This window comes from Gobio gobio (assembly GCF_949357685.1).
Source record: "Gobio gobio genome assembly, chromosome: 8".
Taxonomy (NCBI): domain Eukaryota; kingdom Metazoa; phylum Chordata; class Actinopteri; order Cypriniformes; family Gobionidae; genus Gobio; species Gobio gobio.
The window spans coordinates 49350229-49365811 of NC_137114.1; the positions used below are offsets into that span (position 1 = coordinate 49350229).

At 38.5% G+C, this 15583-nt stretch overlaps 1 long non-coding RNA gene across 1 annotated transcript; it reads left to right on the forward strand.

The window, feature by feature from the left end:
- The first annotated feature begins 9190 nt into the window (after positions 1–9190).
- On the forward strand, positions 9191–15367 carry LOC307130007. The gene is made up of 3 exons (XR_013816987.1): positions 9191–9398; positions 11260–11498; positions 11584–15367. It is a non-coding gene; the product is annotated as an uncharacterized lncRNA (long non-coding RNA).
- The last annotated feature ends 216 nt before the right edge of the window (positions 15368–15583 follow it).

Below are 15583 nucleotides of genomic sequence, written 5' to 3' on the forward strand. Positions count from 1 at the left end.
GAATGAGCATCCGCGCATCTCCGCCATTAAGGGGATTTAAAGTTAAAGGGATAGTTCGCCCAAAATTAAATTTCTGTCATTAATTACTTACCCTCTTGTCGTTCCAAACCCGGAAGACTTTCGTTCATCTTTGTAAAACAAGTGAAGATCTATTTGATGAAATCTGAGAGATTTCTTTGGCGCTTTAAAAAGTTAATAAAGAGATCGTAAAACAAATCCATATGAATTGAGTGGTTTAGCCCTAATGTTCTGAAGAGACTTGATTGCTTTTTATGATGAACAGATTGAATTTAGGCTTTTACGCACATATAAACATTGATCAGCGAACCGAAATAGAAGCTCAACTGAACGCAAGAACAAACCTCTTGCTGAAGCTCAAAAGTGCTGTGTAACACGAGAATGAACCTCATTGGTTCTTGAGGAAGCTCAAACGTGCTGCGTAACACGAGAATGAACCTCATTGGTTCTTGAGGAAGCTCAAATGTGCTGCGTAACACGAGAATGAACCTCATTGGTTCTTGAGGAAGCTCAAATGTGCTGCGTAACACGAGAATGAACCTCATTGGTTCTTGAGGAAGCTCAAATGTGCTGTGTAACACGAGAATGAACCTCATTGGTTCTTGCTGAAGCTCAAACGTGCTGTGTAACACGAGAATGAACCTCATTGGTTCTTGCTGAAGCTCAAACGTGCTGTGTAACACAAGAATGAACCTCTTTGGTTCTTGAGGAAGCTCAAATGTGCTGCGTAACACGAGAATGAACCTCATTGGTTCTTGAGGAAGCTCAAACGTGCTGCGTAACACGAGAATGAACCTCATTGGTTCTTGCTGAAGCTCAAACGTGCTGCGTAACACGAGAATGAACCTCATTGGTTCTTGCTGAAGCTCAAACGTGCTGCATAACACGAGAATGAACCTCATTGGTTCTTGCTGAAGCTCAAACGTGCTGTGTAACCAAGAGACAACGGGCAGCACATTTGAGCTTCAGCAAGAGATTTGTTCTGGCTTTCGGTTGATCTTCTGTTTATGCTCGCTGATCAATGTTTATATGTCTGTAAACGACTAATATATTAATCATATAAAGCGATCAAGTCTCTTCAGAACATTTGGATTAAACCACTCAATTCATATGTTTTTTTTTTACTATCTCTTTATGAACTTTTTGAAGCGTCAAAGTTGCAGTGGCATAGGCTGTCTATGAAGGGACAAATATCTCTGATTTCACCAAAAAAAAAAAATTTGTGTTCCAAAGATGAAGGAAAGTCTTACGGGTTTGGAAGGACATCCACTAAAATCCACAAAAAATGTGTCCGATAAATATTTTTTTTTCATAAATCTGTTAATCAACCTCAGTCCTGATCAAAACTACTAAATGTTTTAAAAGTTCCTGCGGTGGAAACGCGGCTTAAGTCACCTGTACATATCACATGATAATTCAACTTCCCGTGAGTTGAATCAAGAGGGACAGGTGGTGAAAACATATGGTTCTTACCATTGATTCATATGCTTTTAAAAACTGTAAGTAATATTTTTCATTAAATGGACAACGAAGCATTGAAACGGATACCGCTGTTTGGACATTGTTTTTTATTTCTTTGTTTATTCCAAACTATGAGTTTCCACCTTGCCCTGGATTATAGGAAAATCACTACAGATGCAATCAATTGAAAAATTCACTGAAGAAAATAATTTGTCTGTCGCTCTGCTCACACATGCAATACAGCAATAATAATTATTATACTCTTAACAGAGATCAGTAAACTACGGCAGTACTTCATGTTTTATGATTCTGATTGGTCGAGGCATAGATAAACTTAGAAAGTATCACACATGGACTTCTGGCTCATAGCATATCTCCATTGGTATCCTGTAAGAAAGACACACACACACACACACACACACGTTGGGTTTTCATGTTTTATGGGGACTTTCCATAGGCGTAATGGTTTTTATACCGTACAAACCGTATTTTCTATCCCCCTACACTGCCCCTAAACCTACCCATCACATGAGACATTCTGCTTTTTTACATTGTCAAAAAACATCACTTAGTCTGATTTATAAGATGTTTTCCTCATGGGGACCAAAAAATGTCCCCACAAGGATGAGGATTTCGGATATTGCCATCTTTGTGGGGACATTTTGTCCCCATACCGTATGGAATACCAGTACACATACACACACACACAGCTTCCTCAAGGTTGAAGTCTTCAAAGCTCTAGCTAGAGCAGGAAATATTTCCAAAACATAGTGATAAGATGTACTTTCTCAAAGTCAGAGGCTTCAACAAAATTCTTTTTGTCTACTATGGTGATGAAGACGAAGAGTAAATGCTTTAATGGTGAAGTGTTCACACAGACAAGCAGAGCCGGCCCAAGGCATAAGCGAACTAAGCGGCTGCTTAGGGCCCCCTTCGCCACCAGGTGGCCCTCAAGAGCATATGAAATTATTTGCTGAATGTTGCTTTATTGAATTCGCGAAATGGCCTTTTTTTCAGACCAAACAAACTGAGCGAACCGAACTACAAGTGTGAACATATTCTACGTTTTTAACCGAGATTTATCCTTCAATAATTAAAATGATTTGATTGAATGTTTTATGAGATTAAAGCCTCATGCGTCTTCTGCCTTGAACGTGCAGTTTCTCCATTTTCCTATGTCCTTATGAGTAACACAGAACTTGTTTTTTACTCTCCCTGCAGACTATGGCAGACCAGGTCACACAGGTCAACACTGGCCCTTGTCTTGTCTAATTGTATTTTAGCGAAAAGCGATTTTCTCTGACACCATACATGTCCCAGTTTTAAGTCTAGTTGTCCTGTAACTAGCCCATTTTTCAGATATCCAAAATGTTTGCATGTTTCATCATGCCAACTCCCTCTCTTACGTCTTTAAAAATGACTGACATTGTTTGAATGATCAAATCTAGCACTTTTCATAATTTGGACATATGATAATTGATAATTTATATTGGTCTCAGCATATGTAAACTGGACAGAGGATCTTTCTGTCCTTGGTTGAAGCTGTGTTCTGTGTTTGAACATATGGTTTTGTTTATGTAGGAACCATTTCCATATAAGGAATAAGGCTCTATAGGATTGAATGGGAGACAGGAAAATTGTCTCTGCTTTGTCATTCATTAGCCTACTCATTCAATTGCCAATAAAGAGGACTGAGATGAGGCACGCTTCAGGGGCACAAATCTTAACTATAATATTTTGTGATTATCATTTTAATCTGGCTAATTTTCTAATTGTTTGTCGTAAATCAACATCTCAGGATGTTTTGGTTATGAAACACCATGGATTTCAGACATTTGTAACTCTACCAAATAAAATTATTTTGTTATTTTGTTTATTTTACTCAATCTAATATCACAGCTATATTTAACTATTCAAAATATTTCTTGGTTCATCTCAGGTGATGTTATGTCCTTTTTTTTCTCTTTAAAAAAAGTTTAGAAATCCTGGGTTACACAAACATGAACTTGCATATTTCAGATGTTATTTTATATAGTCAATATATACAGCCTTACTCTGTACATCAAATATGCTCACAACATTTCAGAGTAATAAAAGTAATTAAGTATATATTTTGTCTCTTATCTTTGATGTGGAATGACAGTATCTCACAGTGATCACAGTTCACACCTGCAGGGAAGATGGAGTTTATTAAAGAGGAGATTGAAGACATGAGTGATCCAGAACCATCCAGAATAAAACATGAGGATAATGAGGAACAAACAGGTGGGTGTCCATTCTTCATTATTGACTGTTGAAAAACATTAAAGGGGGGAGGGGGGGGGGGTGAAACACTCAGTTTCAGTCAATATCACGACCGTGAACCTTAATCGCTGGAACCAGTCCATCTTCAAGACTCTTACTCGCATCATACACACTTCACCCCCATCCAACCGTCTGCCTCCCCTTTCCTCCTTCCTATCTCCCTTACTATTCCCAACAAAAAATACCATCACGTGACCACGTGTACTGTGTGTACTATGTATGTAATGTTTGCATGTATGCTTAGCAATCTACATTTCTTTATTTATGTAGAGCGTGTGGCGGCGCTTTAAATAGCTGTGGCGCGAAGGCTTGCTCCAAACTTCATTTCGTTGCATTGTACTTGTACATGTGTAATGACAATAAACTTGAATCTCATCTCATCTCATTTCATCTTTCAGCATTAGATGAGCTACAAATCCGGCATCGAACTGGGCCTTGCTTATAAAACCATCGTAGCTGAAATGCAGGGAACAAACAAAACACTTGTACAACTCGGTTGCTGCTCCGGAAAAACAAACTCAATCCACTGTCCCATTAACGCTGGGTTCTTTGGAAAGCTGTACAGGTTGTCTTGCCCTGACAACCAAAAACACACTTCTTTGGTGACATTGTTGATGTTGTGAAGTCCTATGACTGCAGCGCAGCCGAGCAACTTTGTCTATGTTTAGCATGGGAATCCAACTCTTTAACTGTGTAAAAAGCTCAGTATGCATGAAACAGCATTTCAACCCCCCCCCCTTCCCCTTTAAGGTAGTTCACCAGATCAAATGGCTGTGAAAAAAACGAGTACTATAATTATAATAGGGCTGCCCCTGACTAAAGAGTTTTGTAGTGGACTAGCAGTTGTTCATTTAAACCAAGTGTCAACTTATTGTATGTTAATGATATTAAAGAGTTAGTTCACACAAAAAAGAAAATTAGCCTATGATTTACTCATCCTCAAGTCATCCTAGGTGTGTAGGACATTCTTCTTTCAGACGAATAAAATCGGAGTTATATTAAAAAGGTCCTGGCTCTTCCAAGGTTTATAATGTCAGTGAATTGTTGCCTCGTTTATGAAGTCCATAAAGGTCTATCTATCCATCATATAACTGCTCCACACGTCTCCGGGGGGTTAATAAAGGCCTTCTGAAGCGAAGTGGTGCATTTGTGTAAGAAAAATATCCATATTTAGACTAAAATAACTAACTTCCGGCTGATTACCGTATGCATCGATTTACAGTGAAAGAGTAAATTGAGAATTTTAAAAGAGAAATGGCAGAGGATTTTTATATAAGAGAAGAGGGGCTTGAGTTTGTTGCCCAGCACTATCCACGAGAGGCGTCAAAGCTTGTGATGCTCCTGTACACCGTGTCAGGGGTTACTCTTTTGCCGTAAGTCGTCTTGCATACGGCTTTCCGCTGGAAGTTAGTTATTTTGGTTTATAAAGTTTTGAATATGGATATTTTTCTTACACAAATGCGCCACTTCACTTAAGAAGGCCTTTATTAACCCGCCGGAGCCATGTGGAGCTGTTAAATGATGGATAGATTCACTTTTATGGACTTCATAAACGAGGCAACAATTCACTGACATTATAAAGCTTGGATTAGCCAGGACTTTTTTAATATATCTCTGAATGTCAAATACACCTAGGATGACTTGAGGGTGAGTAAATCATGGGCTAATTTTCATTTTTGGGTGAACTAAACCCTTTAACTTTTCAACAGAGCTTATCAAAATTTCAATTTCTGCCACACTGGAATTAAATCAAACCGTCTCCATTGACTTTGTATAGCTTGTAGGGACCTCCTTGTCATTTTTGACTTATAACAAAAAACAGAACAATGTCTAAAAGCTGATATGTGACAAGGTGTACAGCAAACAAGCTGAAAAACACAGAACCAAAAACCCAGAAGTTTTTATAAGCTGTTGACCCGAAAAACGAGCGTTTAAGGACAAAAAAGTGGATACAGGCCGTTGAGACAGAGCACAACATGTTATATTACTCTGAGAACTACACCCACTAGAGGGGAACGTAATCAGAGAGGAAATATGAAATATAAAACTGACATTTGGATATTTGACTTAACAGTGACAAAATGTTTACTGCACATGTAGGCATACTGAGGCATACTGAGTGTCAGGATCCCAAAAGTGTACCAGGTTCTTCCTGCTGAAGCTTCACGTCTTATTGCCCTGTATCCACTTTTATCTCCTTAAACGCTCGTTTAAACGGTCGACAGCTTATAAAAACTTATTTGTGTGTTTTTTAGCTTGTTTGCTGTACATATGTCACATCAGCTTTTAGCCATTGTTCTGTTTTTTTGTTATAAGTCCGAAATGACAAGGAGGCAGCCTCACGCAATGCGAAGTCAATGGAGAGCGTTGGATTGAACTAGAAAGACTTGTTTGTAGTCAGATTGAGGAACTAAAAGTGGTGTTTGAAGCTCGAGAAAAAAAATTCTCAATAACAACCTGTGGATTTTTTGAATGAGTCATTATGAAGTTGTCAATGTTTTTTTTTAATCATTATTATTAATATTTGACTGACATAATTTAACCATTTTATTAAGATTTGTGTAATTTAGTTTTTATATTATATAACTCGTTACTCTTGCAATGCTTGCTATTGTTTAATCCAATATGATTGTGAGTTTGCAAGGGATGTTTGTCTTCATGGATAAGAAATAAGACTGTGTTTCCCAACCATGTTTCTGGAGAAACACCAACACTACACTGATTCAACTCAGCAGCTCCAAGATCAGAGCGGTCCGATCAATGAGACATCCAAAGTGTGACTGTTGGTGTGCCTCCAGGAACAGGGAAACACTGTCTCCATTTCAGACTTTTCACATACATCTATGAAATACTTGTTTGCATACAAACGATTAAGTAATTATTTGTATCTTTCCTAAATCGGCTTGAATACTGCTTAAACGTCATTTCCTTATTTACTAATGTTTACTATATTGTGTTCTGATTGTAAAGAGTCTGTGGCTGTAGTTAGAAAATAATAGAAGCTGTAAAATGTTAAATAATAAACAAACTGAAAAATAAAGGTTTCTTGGTTTTCAGATCATTTAAGATGCCATTAAAACTGCTGCAGTAAATTGTAAATAGGAGCACAGAGGATGCCGTTTCCATGGCACTGCACTCTGTGCTCACCCATCTGGACCATAAGAACACGTATGCACGCATGCTGTTTGTTGACTTCAGCTCAGCATTCAACACTGTCATCCCATCCAAGTTAATAGCCAAACTTGGAGACCTGGGCATCAACACTTCAATGTGTAACTGGATTTTGGACTTCCTAACTGACAGACCCCAGAATGTTCGTTCAGGATTCACCTGCTCCACATCCATCACACTCAACACTGGTGTACCACAGGGCTGTGTGCTAAGTCCGTTTCTCTACTCCCTCTTCACCGCCGACTGCAAGCCTGTGTATGGATCTAATTCCATCGTCAAGTTTGCGGACGACACTACGGTGATTGGGCTCATCAGCAACAACGATGAGACTGCCTATAGGGAGGAGATCCAGCACCTGGCCACATGGTGCGCTGATAATAACCTGCTCCTCAACACCACCAAAAGGAAGGAGCTCATCGTGGACTTCAGGAAGGAGTCAAGAGGCACACACGACACCATCCACATCAATGGAATGGCTGTTGAACGTGTCTCCAGTTTCAAGTTCCTGGGGGACATGTCGTGGACGACCAACACCTCCAGCCTGGTCAAGAAGGCTCACCAGCGCCTCTTCTTCCTGAGGACACTGAGGAAGAATCAGCTCTCCTCGGCTATCCTGGTGAACTTCTACCGCTGTGCAATAGAAAGCATCCTGACCAACTGTGTGGCAGTGTGGTATGGGAGCTGCTCTGTTGCGGAGCGCAAGGCACTGCAGCGGGTGGTGAAAACTGCCCAGCGCATCACAGGGACTCCACTACCTGCCATCGAGCACATCCAGAGGAAACGCTGCCTGCATCGAGCTCGCAGCATCCTCAAGGACTCCTCTCACCCAGCCCACAGACTGTTTTCTCTCCTGCCCTCCGGCAGGCGTTTCAGGATCCACCGGACCAGGACCAGCAGACTAAAGAACAGTTTTTTCCTCAGAGCTGTCTCTTTATTGAACTCAAACCCCCGTTGATCCACTTCCCTCATAAACTGATAACTCTCCTACCTCACATCTTCCTTCACTTTGTTATTTGCACTACCGACTGTTTATCACAGTAACAACTGTTTACATATGCATCTTACACTGCCATATCTTAACTGGATTATGCTCATTTGCACTGCCGACTGTATTTATAGTACCAATGTTTACATTTGCATTTTGCACTGTACTTCTAACTGTAATATGCAACCACTTTCCACTGCACTTTACACTTTTTTTTATTTTATTATTTATTTATTTTTTATTTTATTTTTTCCGGATAGCTCTGTCCATAATTTATTGCACTACCCTAATCCACTGCTATTCCTCATATTAGCCTAACATATTATTGTATACCTCTATCTGTAAAATTCTGTTTATAGTAATAGCCATCTGTATATTGTATTCATAGTACATATTCACCTGTAAATTCTGTTTATAGTAATAGCCATCTGTATATTTATTCACTGTACATATTCACCTGTAAATTCAGTTCTGTTTATAGTAATAGCGTCTCTCTATTTATACATATTTATACATATTCAGTACATATCCATGTCCTGCACTTACGCATCCATTGTATATCCTGCACTTGCTGCTATTGCACTTCTGGTTAGACCTAAACTGCATTTCGTTGCCTTGTACTTGTACTTGTGTAATGACAATAAAGTTGAATCTAATCTAATCTAAAATATTTATGTTTTGTAATTTGTTTTGTATCAAGCAAGATCAATGACGAAACATTTATTATGTGAATCACCAGATTCTCGTTTAATTATGTTTAACGTCTACATAAAACATTCAATGTAAAAAAAAAAATGAATACAAATAAATGGCTGACATATTTATGAATTGCTTCAAACATTTTAAATACATGATCACTGGCTGTTTGGCTTAGTTTATTTGCATTATTTCCAAACGTATTGGGACACCCCTCTCAATCAATACATGTATGTGTTTCAATCACTTCCATGGCCACAGGTGTATAAAAGCAAGCACATATGCATGCAGACGCCGCTTACAAAGGAGCTCGTTGAATTCAAGAGTGGTACCGTATATTTGAACTGTCTTTCTCGGGTTGAACCCGGCGACTGACGCACTGCGCATGCGCTTATAGGTTCGCAATACACAAACATAAACTAATATGCGAATTGTATTGTAAAGTTTATTCATATGGAGCTTTCAGCAATTCAATACGAAAATTAGTGCATGTAGCCCTACTACACATCCAGTAGGTGTCAGTAATACACTAAAGAGGTTTCTAGTTTGCCATAAATCCAAAAGAACAAGAGCTTTCTCAAAAGAGCTAGACCAGTGCGGATCGTTTTGAAGACTTTCAGTTTAAGTATTTGTTAATATTAAGGCAGTTACGATCGTGTGAGAGTTTGAATGAAGGACAGTTGTATTTTCGCTGGATGCTGGAAACAGTCTTCGTTGTCACACGTGAGAGATTACAGAGACATGAACCATCTCGATAGATGAGGTATTTTGTACCCGGTATAATATAACCATTTAAAATGCTTCCTTCTGCTATACGCTATATTTTGCCTAAACTTAAAAGCAATTGGTATAGACGTTCGTTCTGCTGTAAGGCTTTTACATTTGTTTTGTGTCTGAATGTTGTGTTTGCTGTTTGTGTATGATACATGTATATTTTATGCCAGTTGGGCTTTTAATACACTTTGAACCTAGAGTTTTAGTGTTGATATTTAATAAACTTCAATTCTTCTTTCTAGGTTTCTAATGTAATTTCTAATGTAAGTTAAAAAAAGAGTTAGGCCTATATTAAAAAATGTCCTGGCTCTTTCAAGCTTTATAATGGCAGTGAAAAGCTGAAGTACAAAGTGCGTCCAAGAAGCAAATCGATGGGTTTTTGTTTATATCCAAATATCCATATTTAACACATTATAAAGTAAAATATCTAGCTTCTGAGGGATGCCTTCCGTATTCAACTTGCAAAAAAGCGCAACTGGCGCCGATGACGTCGGATGTAGCGTAAACGTTTTGAACTGTGAGAGGCGTTACACTTTCTGTGTAAGTTGAATACGGAAGGTGGTCCGTCGGAAGCTAGATATTTTACTTTACAAAGTTTTAACTATGGCATCTGAAAATAAAATAAAAAAATAACATCTGAAATAGTTTGAATAACATACATAGATGTTATTTTATATAGTAATAATACACAGCCTTACTCTGTGCAAATTAGGGCTGCAAATTAGGCATCATCGATGACGTCGACTACGAAAATACATCGACGCGTCACATTATTTACATTCTAGAATAGAATAGATTTAGAATAATGGCAGCTTCTGCTCCCGGGCATAGTGAAAATGATCATTTATCATATAAAGCCAGGCCGTGACATTCAAAAGTGTGGGAGTACTTTAAACAGAAGCCGAATAAAACTGCTTTGTTCGCTCTGTAACGCCGGGTTCACACTGCCAGTGTTTGTCTCTCGCACCTGAACCGTGGCGTGTGTATTGCAAATACAGACGAATATTGTCCATTCGGTCACATTTTCCGGTGTTCTTCTCCGACTTCAGTACGTCTCGTGCTTTTATTTATTATGGGCAGCATATATCTGCTACAAATGCGACCGGGTTCCCCTCTGTCCCAAACACATGCATATACAACATGCTGTATATAGGTAGTTTACATGATTAAAGTAACATTAAAGTTAAGATATGCCTCTAGTTTTAATCATTTAAATGTGTTTTTGACGTTTGGGCAAAAACTTCTGGCAGCTTTAGTCGTTGTTTATGCACATATCTTCAAAATAGACGACTAGTTATACATTAACACTATCTGAAAGCTCCTGTATGTGAACCTTTTGCAGATAAATACAAGTGCATTTTCGTTTAGGCCTACTATTGACGCAAATCAATAAGTAAATCATACTCAACTATTATAGTAAACAACATTTCCTAATTAGGCCTACTCTGTATACATTTTATGATGAATAGTATCATTAGTTATACTTAATGTTTAAAATGCCTCTTGTGTTCATATATTTCATTATAAAATGGCATAAGTACACTACCCTTCCTGAAATACAATTAATATTGTCATCATTCGTTGATTTCATGTTAAAATAATATACAAATTCACTACCCTCTTTGAAATACAATAATCAGTAAAAAAAGAATCATCAGATTAATCTGGAAAAATAATCGTTAGATTAGTCGACTAATCAATAATAATAATAATAATAATAATAATCGCTAGATTAGTCGACAGAAAAAAAGAATCGTTAGTTGCAGCTCTAGTGCAAATATATTCATATAATTTCAGAGTAATAAAGGTAATTGGATATATATTTAGTCCCTTGTTTTTGATTTTTCCAGGTCTGGTCCTGTATCTCACAGTGATCACAGTTCACGCCTGCAGTGAAGCCCCTCCCACAACAATTCACCAATAAATACTGGGAATATCCACATCATCCTACAAGAGAAGGACAAACTCCAGGTGTAGCAGCTGAAATCTGTGTGACTGTTAAAGATGGAGTTTATTAAAGAGGAGATTGAAGACATGAGTTATCCAGATCCATCCAGAATAAAACATGAAGATACTGAGGAACAAATAGGTTGGTGTCCAATCTTGATTCTTCATTGTTGACTGTTGAGAAAACCTTAAGGTAACTGATTCTAACTACTTAATGTTTATTTTAGACCAGCTGGAAGTGAAGGAACAACGACAAGAACTGAATGAAGTTAAGGAGGAACATGACTTCAAAGCTCAAAAGAGTTTTTCATGGTCGAACAGTTTAACACGGCAACAGAAAACACATGATGAAGTGAGAGATCATGTGTGTTGTGACTGTGGGAAGAGCTTTACTACATCTGGCCAACTGAAACAGCACCAAAGAATTCACACTGGAGAAAAACCTTACAAGTGCTCATATTGTCACAAGAGTTTCACTCAGTCTGGATCCTTGAAATTACATGAGAGACTTCATACTGGAGAGAAGCCGTACCGCTGTACTCAGTGTGAGAAGAGTTTCACATGTAAATCCAATCTCAAGTATCATCATCTGCGCATTCACTCTGGAGAAAAGCCATTTAACTGTGATCAGTGTGGTAAAAACTTTAAAATGTCGTCAAATCTAAAAAAACACCTGATAGTTCATACAAACAAGAGGCCTTATGCGTGTTCATTTTGTGGAGAGACTTATTCGCGGCTGGAACATTGTAAACGGCACCAGAAAACACACACCGGTGAGAAAAACCATGTGTGTTTGGAGTGTGGGAAGAGTTTTATTACATCTGACCATCTGAAAAATCACCAAAGAATTCATACTGGAGAAAAACCTTACAAGTGCTCAGTTTGTGACAAGAGTTTCACTCAGTCTGCTCACCTGAAAGAGCATCAGCCAGTTCATACGGAACAGAAGTTGCATTGTACTCAATGTGAGAAGAGTTTTAGACATTCAAAAAGCCTTCTTCGGCACAAGAAGAAATGTCATAAGTCGTCACCGTGAGGAACATTTAATTTTCATGTCAAATGAAGTCATGTTAATGTTGTGAGATTTTTTTTTTTAAATGCCACTGATCTAAATGAATGAATGGATTGCTTATCGCGCATCAGGCGGTGAAGCCACCGGAAGTGTTCGAGCGGCCATCTTACTATTCCCTACGGCATCATTGACCCAAAATCACCCGATTTGCAGCGTCTCAGTCTCACAGGATTAGTTTTACGATATATGTATGTAAATGAATAGTTAATTTGGATGTTATATGTAATGTTTATGGTCTTTTCATAGAGGAGAAATCATATATTGAAATCGTTGATGTGGGTGTGTCTACTGCACACTGCTAACACAGGTAACTGACCAAACACAAAAATATATTTCTTTATGAATATAATTATGGAGGAAATACTAAAAATTAACACATAAATGTGTTTAGCTGCAAACACTATTCAAATAACCTATACAATATATATAGATCAAGTATAACGTTATGACCTAATATTGTGTTATTGGTCCCGTTTTTACATTTACATTTATGCATTTGGCTGACGCTTTTATCCAAAGCGACTTGCATGCATTTAAGGTACACATTTTACATTTTGTCAGTTCTTGCTTTCCCTGGGGATTGAACCCTTGACCTTGGCGTTGCTAGCGCCATGCTCTACTGTTTGAGCTAGAGGAAAGCCTTTTTTTGCTGCCAAAACAGCCCTGACCCGTCGAGGCATGGACTCCACTAGACCCCTGAAAGTGTGCTGTGGTATCTGGCACCAAGATGTTAGCAGCAGATCCTTTAAGTCCTGTAAGGTGCGAGGTGGTGCCTCCATAGATTGGACTTGTTTGTTTTTTGCACATCCCACAGATGCACGATTGGATTGAGATCTGGGGAATTTGGAGGCCAAGTCAACACCTCAAACTCGTGCTCCTCAAACCATTCCTGAACCATTTTTGCTTTGTGGCAGAGCGCATTATCTGCTGAAAGAGCCACAGCCACCAGGGAATACCGTTTCCATGAAAGGGTGTACGTGGTACATATCAAAGTAACATCCACATGGATGGCAGGACCCAAGCTTTCCCAGCAGAACATTGCCCAGAGCATCACACTGCCTTCCCATAGTGCATCCACGCCACGCACCCGGCCATCCACGTGATGTAAAAGAAAATGTGATTCATTAGACCAGGCCACCTTCTTCCATTGGTCTGTGGTCCAGTTCTGATGCTCAGGTGTCCACTGTTGGCACTTTCGGCGGTGGACAGGTCAGCATGGACCTATCTATCAGAACCAGCATTATCAGCACTTCTTGAGCAGTTTGATCGGACCACACGGGCCAACCTTCGCTCCCCACGTGCATCAATGAGCCTTGGCCGCCCTTGACCCTGTCACCGGTTCTCCACTGTTCCTTCCTTGGAGCACTTTTGATAGAGACTGACCACTGCAGACCGGGAACACTCCACAAGAGCTGCAGTTTTGGAGATGCTCTGACCCAGTCGTCTAGCCATCACAATCTGGCCCTTGTCAAACTCGCTCAAATCCTTACGCTTGTCCATTTTTCCTGCTTCTAACACATCAACTTTGAGGACAAAATGTTCACTTGCTGCCTAATATATCCCACCCACTAACAGGAGCCGTGATGAAAAGATAATTGATGTTATTCACTTCACCTGTCAGTGGTCATAATGTTATGCCTGATAGGTGTATGATAACAAGCCTCTTACTATATTGCACTACATGTTGTTGAATTACTTATTAATTTAACCATCGTTTAAATCATTATCTGCTTTGAAACGCATGCTGATAATAAATCATTGTTGAAACGTTTGCATTTAGTCTAGTCTGTTGTATGGACAAAAACAATACGACACAACACAACTTTATTCCGATTTCAGAATGCGCACTTTGACATTTGTAATGCATACGCTGAAGTGTCTCGTCCGTCTGTCTGCTGTAATGAATATGAATATAACTTTTTAATAAGCAGGGGAAATTCCCTACTAAAACGAATAACATGCTCAGGGCGTTTGCGTTGTAAGAATGTACTTCAGATATAAAAACGGTGTCTCTTATAGGCAATGTTTTCTCAATAAAATTTATATAATTTGCTATTAATTCAATAGAACGCATGAGCTTGAAATACCAATAGGGCGGCGCAGCGGCTTCAATTTTTATGATGTCATGAGCAATCCAGTTCTCTATATTGATCAGTGGGTGTTGCTCTCAAAAGCACAATATCATCTAGTTTAACTTTGTGAATTTGGTGAAATGCTACGAAAACTAGAAAGACTTGTTTTTATTAAGGAACTAAAAGAGTGGTGTTTTAAAGAGATGTTTGTCTTCATGAGGAAGAGGAATGTCTCCATTTCAAGGGTTTAATGTCACAGGACTACGAAGCAGTACATTTCCATTGTTTCGCTTTGGTATAATAACACTTGTTAAATTTGTACTGGCAAAGTCTGAGCATTGAAACGTATATAACTAAGATTATTCAATAAGCTCTGCTTTTTTATTATCACTTCATCTCATGCTTCTGCTGTCCCCAGGCTTTCTCAGTCAAGCTCTCAGGCTGATAAAGCTGTTAGTAGAGTTTTGGGTTTCAGACAACATGTGCTGTTGACTGGGTTTACTGGTTTTGGACACCAGGCAAAACTAATATCTTTTGACAGGATCCGACGGCTGTAGTTGGATCTGATATTTCTGATGTGGAGATCCATCCGATCTAACATTTTGCCAATGTCAGCACTATCTAACACAGTGTCAATAATGATTTGTATATGTCCTGCATGCAAAATCTGCTTGAATAAGACATTCATGTCATTTATTTATTAACTAATGTTTACTATATTGTGTTCTGATTGTAAAGAGTCAGTGGCTGTAGTTAATAGAAGCTGTAAAATGAGTTTTCTTGATTTATAGATGATTTAAAATGCCATTAAAACTGCTGCAGGAAGTTGCAAGTGTGTACAAATAAAGGATTTACAAGACAAACATGAAAACATTCAATGGTGTGTGATTTGGTTTGAATCATGACTAAACATTTATTATCAGAATCGCCAGATTATCTTGTTAAATTGTTTAACTTCTACACAACCTTAATTTCAATATATGTATATACATAATTGAATATATAATATATTCATGGTTGACATTTAAGATTTTTTTCAAACAGTTTAAATTCATGTTGTTTCAAGGTGATGATCCTGTAGTT